Source organism: Bicyclus anynana, chromosome 14, assembly GCF_947172395.1.
Source record: "Bicyclus anynana chromosome 14, ilBicAnyn1.1, whole genome shotgun sequence".
Classification (NCBI taxonomy): Eukaryota; Metazoa; Arthropoda; class Insecta; order Lepidoptera; family Nymphalidae; genus Bicyclus; species Bicyclus anynana.
In genome coordinates this window covers 14,281,730-14,294,421 of record NC_069096.1, presented here as the reverse complement: position 1 = coordinate 14,294,421, position 12,692 = coordinate 14,281,730, and the positions used below count along the sequence as shown (strand labels likewise).

Here is a 12,692-nt window from a genome sequence, read left to right as displayed (position 1 = left end):
TGAAAAAATGAAAGAAAAACTATTCCTGACAAATGAAGCACTCAGGGATTTGTAAAAGTAGTGAATTTTCGGATTATTAAAAATTAAATATTTTAAAATTAAATAAAATATTTGTAAACGGACAAGTGAATTAGTGTAAAAACGTGTGAAAACGTAGAGTGTCGCAAAAAATTGTATAGCTGTGAGTTAATGACACCAAATCAATGTCACGAGGACGTAACTGTTCATAAAGCTTCGTTTACACGTTCCGTTTGTAACATTGTATAGTTAACAAAGTCTTATTTCGATTATTCAAATAATAATAATTTTTTGAATCTTCAAAACTTTTGTTAATATTTCATAAAAACAAAAATACAGTTGCAAAATCAAAATTGAAAATGAATAATGTAAAATGAGTTCACAACTTTACACAAGCAACATACAATATTGTCTAATACTTTAATACTGCACATTACTTACAAGGTTTTTTATTATTAATTAATACTTAATCCTTCCCATTATAATACAATTTTTCTGAAAGCTTGCGTTTAATAGTGGTTGTTTTTTTTTTATTCTTTACAAGTTGTCCCTTGACTACAAATTACAATCTCACCTGATGGTAAGTGATGATGCAGTCTAAGATGGAAGCGGGCTAACTTGTTAGGAGGAGGATGAAAATCCACACTCCTTTCGGTTTCTACACGACATCGTACCGAAACGCTAAATCGCTTGGCGGTACGTCTTTGTCAATGAACTTATAGATATACTATACTATACCGGTGATAAAACAAAATATATCAATATGTACATTATAATACTCTTTATCTGAAGTTATTTGGAAATTCCAAATTCCGTGCTTTGAGCATGCTAGGCCGTCTGTCGAAACATTAACAGAGGTTCTCTCAGAGTCAAATATCACCCTAACCCCGTCAAGCCCCATTGCAGCAGGTCTCAGGTCTATAAGTTTCCTATAGCGAAGCCTGGTTTTTTAATGGGCTTTACACCAGCACACACACGATCAAAAGCACGAGTCGGATATGCGAGTGAAAAAGATATTGAAATATACTATAGTTTCTTTATTTAGATTTATTTTAAGAAAATAAGAAAATCATCATCTCCTTACCCTTATCCCACTTAAGTGGGGTCGGAAAAATATGTCAATCTTTTCCATTCGTCTCTATTACTTGTCAACTCATCATCCACTCCTTTTACACACATGTCCTCCTTCACACAATCCAACCATCTCTTCTTTGGCCTTCCTCTCCTCTTATGACCTTCCACTTGCACATTCAACATTTTTCTAGTAATATGACTTTCCTCTCTACGCATTACATGTCCATACCAAGCTAACCTTCTACTCCTCAATTTTTCTGTCACTGGCGCCACCTTCAGACTTCCTCTTATATACTCATTCCTTATTTTATCTATTCTTGTCACACCACACATCCATCTCAACATACGCATTTCGTTCACATGCATTCGTTTACTATCCGTCCGTAAGAAAATAAGAAAATAATGATGGTAAACTTGATCGTCTGTAGCTGGCATTAAAGAGGGCTAATGATTATTATGTAGATTGTAATTATTTTCTATTGTCCTGAAAATGGCCCGTGTGAGTCAAGTTCAACATATAATAATAAGTTATAGACAACGGCGCAATTTCTCTTATCGTGTTTTGCGACTTCCCCGTTATGTGTATTATATTGTTTACATGGTTCATAAAGCCACGTATTCATGATTGAAATATCATTTCTCTTCACCTTTTTGTAGCATATTTTCGAAAATATTTAATTTACTTTACGGAACCTACGTATTTACTTTAGAGAAACTTGGAGAAAGGCTACCTTTTGTCGGGAAAACAAAACTTGCGGTGTAATGAAGATTTTCACCAATTTTGCTGATGATTGCTTTTCTCTGTGCTTAGACAATAGCGTTATTTTAAGTTTACTACTACATTATTGATTTATACTTTACAATTTTGTAAAGTTGGAACCTTCATAGCTTTAATTATAAGCTAAGGACTTACGCCTTTCAACTTAATAGAAAAAAGAAAATAAAATTATACCTAATGTTGACAGTTCAAAATGGACGTTCAGGTCCTTAGTGTGAGCTACAGACCTGCAGTTTAAACTGTACAGTCGAAGTGTTCCGTTACATCATACGTGTGTAGTGTTCATCAATTTAAACCAATCCAACAGGTTTTTCTAATTATTATGAATTAAAATTTCGATTAGCTCACTGTACAGTTAAAACTGAAGGTCTGTAGCCCTACTTATGGTAATTGTATTTGACATCGACTGTGATAAAAGCAAGGTACTAAACATACAAATTTTTCTATAGCTGGTAGAGCTATATTCAATTGTACGCTAACGAATGCGGGGCTTTATGAATTTTCGCGACTTCCCCATGCATTGTTTATACTTTGTTATGCGAGTAACTGTTACATTCGAACGTATTATGATTATTATATTTATTATAATACACATTAACACAATGGAGTTTTCGCTTGAAAACATAATAATTATTATTAATACACCGCCTATTATGCCATTGCATGAGAACAGCAATTATTGTGAACTGTGCGACAGAACCACTGTCTCGTTAAGCTAGCGGCTAGTTATGTGGCTTCAATTTACGAAGTACTGGGTTCAATTCCTAGGTCGGGTTATAGAATGTTGGACTTTTCTACCTTCTAAGTAATATTCAGTTGACAATTCTTAGGTACATCCCCTAAAACAGCACGTTAATGGTAGGCGTCCACGTCTCGGCGTCTATCGGATGTACCGCATCAAACCGATCTTAGTAGGTACATACCCATAACACAGATATACTTTTTTTTTCGCTACGATACGCTTACTTTGGGGCAAATTCAATGATATTAATATGTCGTTGGGCTAAGTAGTGATATTATGTGTACATTTATTTAGTACTAGCGAACCCGGTCAAGCTTTGCTTGGACTTATGTGCGCTTCTTACCTACCTACCCTACCACTACCCTATAAATGCTCCATACAAACTTTCACCCCCATTTTAGGGAAGTGGGTGTTAGAAAGAGACAAAAAATAGCCTATGTCACTCTCCATCCTTTCAACTATCTCCACTTGAAAAATCACGTCAATTAGTCGCTCCGTTTTGCCGTGAAAGACGGACAAAACAAACAGACAGACCGACAGACATACACACTTTCAAATTTACACTACTAGTATAGTATGGATAATTATTACGTACGAAGCCTACCCTATTTAAAAAGCTTGTGCACGCCATTGAGCTTAAGCTAACTTGGATCATTGAGTTAGCTCCGTTATTCTTCCAACGCGGCGAAAAGCAAGCGAGTCGATTTTAATATGATTTCCACACACCTACCATGCAAAATGCGCTTTGTATCCTTCGCTCACGTCCTATATTCTAACCCACGCCGGTGTTGTATCACCCACGACCGGTTATTGTGCCGCGGGTCAATCTGACTACAATTTGTGCCACAGTGAAAGTTTCCGGACTGGTGTAGACCCCGAAGTGATTTTAGTGAAACCACTTTAGTGAAAGACATTGTCATTTACTATCGGACCCGGTTAAGCTTCGCTTTGAATTATGCGCACTTACTCCTTCCCTAACCCTACATTACACCTAAAAAGTATCATGTGCCCGTATCCTGGCTTTAAGCTACCTCTCCTCTAATTTACACCCAAATCGGTTCAGTCGTTCATGCGTTATAGCTAACGATAACGACAATATAGACTGTAATACATATATGTATGTACGTTGTTTTTTCTTAATTTTGTACAAGTTAGCCCTTGACTACAATCTCACCCGATGGTAAGTGATGTTGCAACTTAAGATGGAAGCGGGCTAACTTGTTAGGAGTAGGGCGACAATCGACACCCCTTTCAATCAACCTCAATAGGAACAATTAAGAAAACCTCAACCGGCCCAGCCGGAGATCGAACCCAGATCCTCCGTCTTGTAAATCCACCGCGCTTACCACTGTGCCACGGAGTCCGTCTAACGTTTAAGAAATTAGAAATATTAAGCCGATAAAATATCGATAGTGAAAGATAGGAGGATTCTAAGATATTTAAGGCTTTCGGGTTTCACACGCGCAAGGATCTGAGAAGAGTCTAGAATAAACTGTACCGCGCATTTGACCTCCGTGGCGCAGTGGTATGCGCGATGGGATTACAAGACGGAGGTCCAGGGTTCAATCCCCGGCTGGGCCAATTGGGGTTTTCTTAATTGGTCCAGGTCTAGCTGGTGGAAGGCTTCGGCAGTGGCTAGTCACCCTACCGGCAAAGACGCACCGCCAAGCGATTTAGCGTTCCAGTACGATGTCGTGCAGAAACCGAAAGGGGTGTGAATTTTCTTCCTAACAAGTTAGCCTGCCTACATTTTCGATTGTATCATCACTTACCATCAGTTGGGATTGTATTGTTTTTTTTATTCTTTACAAGCTATGTAAAGAATAAAAAAAAAATATTTAACCATCTCATATTGTCAATTAAAGCTAATGTTACGTCTATTGCTTCTATATTGTATTCTGTTATGTAAATCATAGATATAAAATTCAGTTAATAAAAAATATGAATACAAAAGATTTTTATAGTTCATGTAATTCTTTAAATTATACAAAAGTATTTTCATTAGTCGTTTAAAAGTTTCAACGTACATATGATTTTAATTTTACTTTTAACGTAGCGTAAAAATTCATCTTCTACGAGTATTATTGTAATTAAGACTTTAATAAATTTACTTATTCAAAACGGTAGGTAACTTGATATTGTCCATGTGTGCAAAATCGGCGCATTGCGTTTACCGTTTGTGTGAACCACAGGCCACGGCTCGGACAGAAAATCGGTCAAGAGGTGACTCATCCCGCGACCGGTAATGAGCATGGACATGTTACATCGACATACACCGTTAACATTAAGCTGGCTACACCCGAATAACTATACGTACTAACAAGAATTAATCATTAACAACCCATATTCGGCTCACTGTTGAGCATGAGTCTCCTCTCAGAATGAGAGGGTTAGGTGATTGTCCACCACGTAGAGAATTTATATAATTCTCAGCTAATATCTCAGGTTTTCCTCACGATGTTTTTGCTTTATCGCTTGAGACAGTTGATATTTAATTTCTTAAAATTCGGATAACTAAAAGTTGGAGGTCGGATTCGAACCTACGCTCTCCGAATCGAAGGCAGAGGCTACGATATCCACTTGGCTATCATGAATAAGAATTTGATGAAAATAATAATAACAAATAAATGATGGTAAGTCTGGTGATAGTCAAAGAAAGGACTTGGCCTTGAACCTGGACTTTTTTTATCTGCGAGATAAATTCGACTAACTTCACCATAACAAGCTTTCGCTTGTTTAGATCAAGAAAACAATCGAACAAACGGAAAGCTATCACCTTACACCAACCTCACAGGGCACTAACTACTCGTAAATACTATAATTGCGAATGTAACTCGTTTGTTTGTTACGTTTTTACGGCCGAAAGACTAAACCGATTTTAAAAAAGATTTGATGAATGGAAACCTACATTATCACCGAGTAGAGTACGCTATATTTTATAGTAGTATTCTTACGGAAACGGGAACTACGCGTGTGAAATCGCAGGGTCCGCTAGTCTATACTAATATTATAAACTAAAGTTTGTGATGTTGTAAGGGGTTATACCTGGATCTACTGTACTGTTTTTGATAATTCTTTTACCGATAGAAAGTCATGTTATTTGTGAGTGTACTTTATCCGTATTCCTACGGGAAAGAGAACTACCTACGCGGGTGTACCTGCTATATAGTATTAAATAGTTAAGGAAAGGTGATTTGTTTGGTTTCGTGTTAAACATTTAAGCCGCACAGTGAATACCGAATAGTTATTATCATCGGCCATTGTACACAGCCGATCGATATAATTCCCTTTGTTGTTAAGCGGTTTACACACGACACAAAGCGCTGTGCGTTCGTAAACATTTTCAGTCAAATCCTTTTAAGCTGTTTAGGGTTACTGGTAACGCGTTTTATGAACGAATTTATACTAATATTATGTGTACGTTATTGTATATTATAAATGTTTTTCATTCGTCATTGTCTGATGGACGTCCGATGCTAGACATAGGCCTCTTACATGAACCTCTAAGCACAACGGTCTCGAGCTGCCAGTATTCAGCTCACTGCAAGGCGCTCCGCTCGCCTAGTGGGGGGTCTAAACTAATTAAACTTAATTGATTAATTATTGTATAAATTGCTGTTTCACGCTTATGTTGAATGAGACAAATATTATGAGTAGGTATAAAACGTTTTTTTAGTCACGGTTCGGTGTATTTTTAACCCTAAATTCCGCAACATATAAGTATTTGAAAAATATTATCCCTTATTCAGCTCGAACACTCGGACAGTAGAAAACTTTAAACACCTACAAAGCACCTAGACATCTTCTAGGGAAGCGCGCTCCAACTTAGACCACAATAATGCTTAGCAGCAGGATTAATTTTAGTCAAGCGCAAGCCTATATTGCACAAAAAAGAAAAAAAAAAGTAGTTCGAAATTATAACCTCGCGGTGCTGAGTCTCTACTGTGGCTGTGTATTGAGGCTTAAATGCAAATAATAAAGGAATTAAGAAAATAAAAAGAACAATTTGCAAAGTTCAATTGTTTGTTAATCCTTTTATTCTTTTAGTAGAGATTCTATCCATTGTGTAGTTTAACAAAACTCTACCTTTTTTCTCTGACAGAGAATAATAATTATGCTCGGTGTCTGAACGAGTTTCTTTGATGTATTATTTCTAATATCTTAAAACGTATTAGTTACTTTTACTGACAAATGGAAGGAACATTCACCGTTTAAATTTAATGCGAAGAGCAATAACCTTCTTTGAAATAGATATTTTAGACGTAAGTAAATCAGATAAAATAGATATTGGTATACAAAGTTATTTAAAATCTACTTACAGGATTTTCATTCGATTTTTACCAATAGAGTGATTTATTAGAAGGTTTAGGTTTGTATCTAACAAATCATTAAAATTTTGTGCAAGACGGCTGAAATATGACGAAAATTAATTAATTAATTATTGTGGATATCGCAAACACGATAACGACTGAGGGAAAACTAATTGTACAGCAAACGAATAATACAACAAACATTTAAGAAAACATCTACTGAAAAAAAAAATGTGCAAAACAATTTTAAGACATTTACACAGTCTGCCCCAACTTGCCTCGTTTGTAGTGAGCCTTAACAAAAGCAGACGTATTACGAGGTACCGTACGGCGCCTTGTAAGGCGACCGCAGCGGGCCAAACTAACTGTATCTAAATTGAGGCGAAGAAAACAGCTTTAATCTCCAACAAGTACAGTGTGAATCTCATTAGTGCTAAGTGAAATCCCACAGTACGGTTGGTATTATTATCTTTAATATCCTTACTATGGTCACCTATGGTTCCGAGACTTGGTCGCTAACTATGTGCCTCATAAGAAGGCTCAGAGTCACACAGCGGACGATGGAGCGAGCTGTGCTAGGAGTATCTCTATCGAATCAGAAATGAGGAACCAGAAATGCGCAGAAGAACCAACTTTCAACGATCGAAGAGCCGATAGTTCCAAAGTGCTGGAATGGCGACCCCGCACTAGAAAGCGCAGCGTTGGTTGACCCCCTACGAAGTGGACTGATGGCATCAAGCGAGTCGCAGAGATTCGCTGGATGCAGGCGGCTCAGGATCGTGATGTTTGAAGTCCCAACAAAAGGTTCACGTCCTGCAGTGGACGTCCATCAGCTGATATGATGATGATGATAATGATCCTTACTTATAATTTGTGTCAAGGGTTTGATGACAACGGAAGAAGCAAGGGAGGAATATCTCCCTTAAGTATCAATAAAGTAAATGAGATTTTCAGCAATATTGAGATCAAAAATAGGTAGCCTATGCTTTTCCACTATAATCAAATTTTTATTCTGATTTTATCCAGCCCTGTTGAGAATGAAGGCCATGGTGAAGAAATAAGAAAATATTTAACTAGTATATACCTACCTCTATAAAGAAATATGTAAAGTTTTTTACTGCCATCTAACGGATTTTTCGTTACTCTTCCTGAAAATTTCTATGCGGAAAATTTAAAATTTTGTGCGGACGTTGTTATGGGCAATCGATATTCATGAATTAAATTATAAAACTCGGTCGGTATTTCAAAATAATTTCACAATTACTTACCTGATATAATAGTATTCAAAAACGATTATACAATAGTATAGAAATTAACAAAGAACTGTAAAAGTCTTTGTCTGTTACAAACTAGGTCAATTTAATTAAAATGCATAAATGCATCGATATCTGATAGTAGATAAAGGTTATCTACGAACGTAACGAATTTAGTTAAGCCGACCTAATGGACCTTATCTAACAGATACAGGTTTAGGTTCTAACTTTCTAGTAGACCTACTTAGATACGGTCCAAAAATACTAGAGACATCATAAAGAATTCTCGTTTAATCATATAATTAGTAAATAATCTATTCATGAAGAACTTCCGCAAAGTAACGCCTGCTTCTATCCAATACTATAACTAGTACTTATAGATAGGTAACATGAATTAGGTGTATGAATATACTCTAAGAATAAGAAGAAATAATATAATAACATTTATTGAGAATTAGTAGAGAAATGTCTGTTAGAAATTACTAATATTGATCAGAACGTCTTTCACATCCAAATAAGTATTAAAATTATTTATAATATACTTGATTATTTTATATAATAAATAAAAAAGTAAAAAAAAAACGTGGAAAGAAACGTGTGCCACAACATAAAAGTAACTTATCAAAAATATGATACCAACACCTATTCGGATATACCCAACAAAACTGATAAAGTAAACTGTGTGTATCAACATAATACAACATCAAGTGCATACATTATAAACCCTGATAAATTCCCAAGTACCAATTGCACTTCCTAAAACTCAAAACATAGATAGAAATTCTATCAAAACCAACAACGTAATAGCAATAACGAATGGAAAAGTGAACGCAAACGTAAAGAAACACGTACAGGTAGATATTGTACTTTAACTTACCTTTTGGCACCGAGAGAGAGTAATTTTAGCTGTTTGTGAAATAATCACAAATACACGCAGAACGTACGCACTCAACAACACTCACACGTAAATAAGTATAACACAAAGGTTTAGACATAAACCTGCACAGAATATAAACAAAACGAGTAGTGTAAAAAGACGAAAAATAAAAAACGAAAGTTCCTTTAGACGCGAACGTGTCCACACGACCGGCACGGACGGAGTGCACGCGCGAACTCTCGCGAACAAAACAGAAATACAGACAACAACACCGCGCACAGCTCCGCTTGTCAACAAACAAAGAGGGCTCGCTCGCATTCGTCTGCGCAGGCGCACCCACACCACGACACACGTGTGAATGAACACGTAAACATGCGAGTATAGTTCACAACATTTGTATTGTAGACTAACAATTAAATCTGCAAACAATAGATATTCGTAGCCTCGTACCTCCTTCGCAATTTTACTATCGAACTGCAAGACGACTGACAATGCTTCCCAGGCAACACAAACACAAACACAAGCTACACAGCATCGTCGCCGACAAAGACGTGGTCCCTTGTTTCTAACGTCATCCGGACTCAGGTCCTGTTCTGTACGGTCTCTTTCTATCTACGGTCACAGGAGCGTCCATAATACATTCCAAAATTTCTTCCCGAACGGCCCTCTAAGCCAAGATCCGAGTCTCAAACGAGGTTTTAATGAATCGTTCCACTCATAACTTCTAGTTCTTCTGCGCTTTACTAAAGTCTTACTTCTGCTTCTATTTTCGGGCTCCATCAGGCAATTCTTCTGCACTTTCCTAAAGTTTAACTTCTGCTTCTGTTTTCGGGCTCCATCAGGCTTTTTCCTAAAACCCCCGGACGCTGAAGTTCCATTAAAGAGCTAGTCACATGTACAAAAAAAAGAACTGCAAGACTTCGGGTGGAATTTAATTCCCATGTCGTAATTATCAATATTATTCAATATTGTAAGTACAATATTGATTATTTATTATTTTCAAATTTATCATTATTATTTCTTGTGGACAGAAATTGTCTTTAAAAAGGTAACAAGTTTAACAACGTTTTTTTAATTTAATTAATTCCTAATAATACATATAATGTAATAAATGTTTTTAAGGACTAACGTAAGTAACTTAATAATATGCAGTGGGGAAAATAAAGCACAAATTCATAGGTAGTTATTATTTCTAAATATCTAAAGCATATCTACAAATAACAACGAAAATATTCCGGTAAATAGATCACCCGTCTACTGTATCAGCTTTGATATCGCACTTCCTATCAAGGTTGAAAAACATTCTGAGCATCAACACAATTTATATTGCGTTTCAAAATTTAAAATAACAAACGAAGTTATTTTGAGAAACCAAAGAAAGGCCATTAGAGTTTGCAGCATCAAGTCATTATAATAATCATGGCCACAATAAAATTCTATAATATCTTTTGAATTATACAAGTTGGGATGAGGGGAGTTTAGCTAAAACCTAAAAGTTTACCTAGAAGTAAGGTGTTAGACAAATAGAGATAAAGACAAATTCTAGGCTCACTATCGAGTTTATAGAAACATAGTTACTACTACCCTCTTAGCCAAGTGGCATGTCGATTCTCTTGCTACGATCGCTATCGCTCCGAACACTAGAAAGATGTATGGGAATGACATTTGCTATCGACAAGTCACGTGATCAAAATCTGTCATTCCCATACATTTTTCTAGTTTTCGGAACGTTAGCGATCGTAGAATGAGAATCGACGCGCCACTTAGCTAGGAGGACTGATCCGGTAAAGGTTCTAGAAACTCGATAGTGAGCCTAGAATTTGTCTTTATCTCTATTTGTGCGTGTTATATTTATTTCTTTACCTACTTTAAATTCGTCAATTTGAGTAAAGAAATAAACGAAATCTAGTTGGAAATATTCTCAATCAATTTAGAAATACAAATAATTGTACGCTTCTATTAATATGAAATTGTATGAAACATTATATTCCATTAACATTGATGTGTGTATTAGGAACTCTGTCCTTCGTGCTAGCATGCAAATTACAGCACGCGCTCACGATATTTTAAGCCCTTCAACACTTTATTGTTACGATTATAATAAAGACCCTTCCGAGTTTAACCCTTTTTCAACTTAGTCACTTGTATTTAGTTTATTGAATATATTATGTGGAGCGTTCCAAACACAAAAACGGCACATCATATGTGATATTCTGAGGCGTATACCGGTCAGCCTGCCAATTATTATGTATTGATAGCTCAGAAATAAGGAGATCCGCAGAAGTACCAAAGTCACTGATATAGCTCAACGAGTTGCGAAGCTAAAAAGGCAATTTGCTGGGCACATAGTTCGAAGAGCTGATGGACGTTGGGGTCCCAAAGTGTTGGAATGGCGACCCCGCACTAGAAAGCGCAGTGTTGGTCGACCCTCACCAGGTGGACTGGCGACATCAAGCGAGTCGCAGGGATTCGCTGGATGCAGGTGGCATCAGTATCGTGATGTTTGGAAGTCGCTACAAAAGGCCTATGTCCTGCAGTGGACTTCCATCGGCTGATATGATGATGATGATGATGATGGCTCTGCGAAGAAACCAGGAAGGTTATTAGTCTCGGTTTTTTACAAAATATATTTCGGAGAGTGTTATACGCACTCTAAAATAATGACTAAGGTTGGTTATTTAGTTTTTAGTGAAAATTAATTTAATTCTTGCTTTGTAGGCAATTATTATAGTTGTGTGCATTTTAAGAAATTAAATATCACGTGTCTCAATCGGTGAAGGAAAACATCGTGAGGAAACCTGCATACCAGAGAATTTTCTTAATTCTCTGCGTGTGTGAAGTCTGCCAATCCGCATTAGGCCAGCGTGGTGGACTATTGGCACAACCCCTCTCATTCAGAGAGGAGACTCGAGCTCAGCAGTGAGCCAAATATGGGTTGATAATAATGATAATGATGAGACAATTATACCAACGACGCAGATTATATTCTAACAACAGTCATAAAGAAAAGACATACTATAAAATATTAAGTACACAAGGGATTAAATGATTAAAGCCAGTATTTGATTTAGTTCCTCATTCACCTTTCTGTCATTGAACCCCGTTGTAAAGGGCCTATAGTATGTAGATTATTTTTAACGGAATTCCAAAAAGGAGGAGGTCCTATGCTAAGCTGTATGTATGTTTTTACCTAGTATTAATAGTTTGTCTACTCTTCATGAATGTTTAACTTTAGATGTAGGAGTAAGGTGTTTTATAGAAGACAAGTTGATAGAACGTAAGCTTTAACCCCATTTTTATAAACATGCATAAGGATTTAAACCTTAATTTTCTTCAAAGTAAATTGGACCCAATCGCTGATGTTGAAGGTTTACTATACTAAACTAATATGAAATTTCATGGACCGTCTGCTTACGTACCGTGAACCCCTATTTCTTTGTCAAGCCAACGTAGACCGCTGTTGAGTCTCCCGTGGACCCTTAGGGTCCACCTACATACCTGTTACACAGGTTACACCTGGACCACTATGGGAACCAATGGTTTAAAGGGAACAACAAACAAGAAATAGCGGATGAATACGAAAACTCTATTTCCCAACAGCGTTAACTGCGCATAAGCGTTATCAGTGACGTCACAGCAC

General features: G+C 36.7%; 1 protein-coding gene across 8 annotated transcripts in view; it reads right to left on the bottom strand.

The window, feature by feature from the left end:
• LOC112049830 (protein yippee-like) overlaps positions 1-12,692 on the bottom strand; it is a 160,497-nt gene that overhangs the window by 65,604 nt on the left and 82,201 nt on the right. Inside the window, exon 1 of one of the 8 annotated variants that reach the window (XM_024087872.2) lies at positions 9,053-9,341. The exons of 6 other annotated variants lie outside the window; for them this stretch is intronic. The gene's annotated coding sequence lies outside the window, so the exon portion shown is untranslated. Of the gene's footprint in view, positions 1-9,052; positions 9,342-12,692 lie in introns of those variants that run through there. One more of the 8 variants, XM_052885265.1, reaches the window with a different exon arrangement.